General features: G+C 52.7%; 1 non-coding gene across 1 annotated transcript; it reads left to right on the top strand.

Moving 5' to 3' along the window:
• Window positions 1–1,658: 1,658 nt before the first annotated feature.
• Window positions 1,659–1,780, top strand: LOC114689897. Its single transcript, XR_003733992.1, has one exon. It is a non-coding gene; the product is annotated as a small nucleolar RNA SNORA26 (small nucleolar RNA).
• Window positions 1,781–2,092: the final 312 nt, after the last annotated feature.

The raw sequence follows: 2,092 nt of genomic DNA on the forward strand, positions 1-2,092 counted from the left end.
GTGTCCTAAGATGTATTTATCAGTTCCGAGAGTCTTCATTTGTAGCCTGGCTACAATTGCCACAGTTAAACAAAAGTAATGGCTCCCAGTTGTCCAAATACACTGGTGTTCTGTCATTTCAACAGGGTAGTGTCTGGCTGCTAATATTCCTAAAATTGGTTCAGTTTCTTCTTCTACCCAAGTCACCTTAGTCGAACCTTAACCACGCCCGACACCAGATCCTACCATTCTCCTGGGCAGAAACACTGGGGCCGCTTTTTAATTATTCTTGGTATAAAACAGAAGCCAACAGGGCCCTCCGAATGCTTTCACCACAGGCACTCACTCACCTCAAGCCACACTGCTCCTGTATCTTTCAGTTCCCTTTACCCTTTGGGGCCCTCAAGTTGATAAGCACTTTTCTTTTCTACCTCTGAGTTAAGAGCAAGCTGTTCTTTCAACCTCTGTATCTTCATCTCTATAGAAGCGCCTATCTCCAATCAAAGAGACTCATTCTGTGTTCAGATGATCTGAGTTCAAATCCCAGAATCACCCTTACTAGGCTGCTCTCTGGCCCAAGTAAGTCGCTCAACACGTCCCCGTGTCCATCTACAGCTTGAGGATGATTAAAAAGAGATTTGTGAGATTTTTCACTTGCAAACAGATTGGGAAGCAGATGGAAAATGACTTATCATTTTAGCAATACTTCCATTGTACTCGGTTCATCGACTGTTTGCCGAGTTCAAGTCCGTCACCTTGAGTACACTGAGGGTGGTCCACCTCACCTCCCCCCACCCCCGAATCCTACTTCTGAATGATTTTTCTCCCCGAATATAGAAAATGAACACGGGAAAAGGCTGGTCCTTCCAGGAAAAAGGAAGAGGCCCTGGGAGTGAACTAGCCGAACAAGACTAGTTCTAAGACGGAACACATCGAGCATCCTTAAGGAAAGGAATGTTCTTGACCCGGAGCAGCCTGGAAGAACTTGGGGTCACCAGAGGCCCCGCGAGGAGGACGATGCTTAAGTACAGGGTCGCCGGCAACATGGCAATGGGTGGAGGACCTGCCGCCGGCAGCCAATGGCCCCGCGGTTCCGGCGATGGACGGCCCTACCATCCCCGCCCACAGTCTTTCTGAGGGTTGGCTGCTCTCTTTCCTGTCCTGCCCCCTCCGACAGGCCCGCTGATTGGCTGCGGCTTGCTGGCCAGCCCCGCCCCACTCCCCGGCGCTTGTATCAGCGCAGAGTGCCGGAGCTCGGTCTTTCTGTCCCCGGCTCGGTGGTGAGTGTCCTCCGGGAGGGTGTCCTGCGGGAGGATCGGCACGTGTCCCCTCGAGCTTTGCCCGCCCCGAGCTCAGCTGCTCCCGGCGGCCAGAACGTAGGGGTAGAGCAGTCCTCGGTGGCCCGGGGGGCGGGCGGCCGTGCCCAGCCCGGGGCCGCGCGAGACACAATGTCCCCTGCGCTGTCCTGCCCGGGCGCCCTCACCACCGCCCTTCTTTTCTCCGCAGCCCGACCTTCCGGAGCCGATCCCCAGGGCTCAGTCGTGCGGCCGCCTCGGACCCAGGCGCAGGTACGTCCCGGCATCGGTCGAAAGAAGGCCCAGGCCACGTGGCCCAGGCGACCGAGTGTCCCCGGCCTGTGTTTGTTGAACTGATTAGGTCCTCCCGAATCGCCCTTTCCTGTGCCCTTTTAAGGTTGTCGCGGTACTTTAAGAGGCTAACACAGAAGGGTAAAGGAACTCTCCATAAAACCCATGGAGGAGATTGTACGCCTTCTCTTTGGATCCTGTCTGGAGTCACAGATGAATCAGAAGAATTAACGTAGCTTCTGGGGATTATGAAGTAGTGAATTAGAATTAAAAAAAAGAACTGGGCTACTTAGTTTAATATGCTCGAGAGAAAAGTCCAGAAGAGTACATTTACTTGCCTAGAAATGAAGTTTGAGATCAGCCGAGAAGAATATATTTTAGTATTTTCCACTTATCTGAAACATTTTCATTCATTTTTACAGGCTGAAAACTACAAAAAAGAAACCAGTGAGCAGAATGCCTTGAAGCCGGCTCCAGGGGGGTAATGCCTCCAAGGTGAAGTAGGCTGGCCCGCGTCCCACCTTGGT

Source organism: Peromyscus leucopus, chromosome 10, assembly GCF_004664715.2.
Source record: "Peromyscus leucopus breed LL Stock chromosome 10, UCI_PerLeu_2.1, whole genome shotgun sequence".
NCBI lineage: Eukaryota > Metazoa > Chordata > Mammalia > Rodentia > Cricetidae > Peromyscus > Peromyscus leucopus.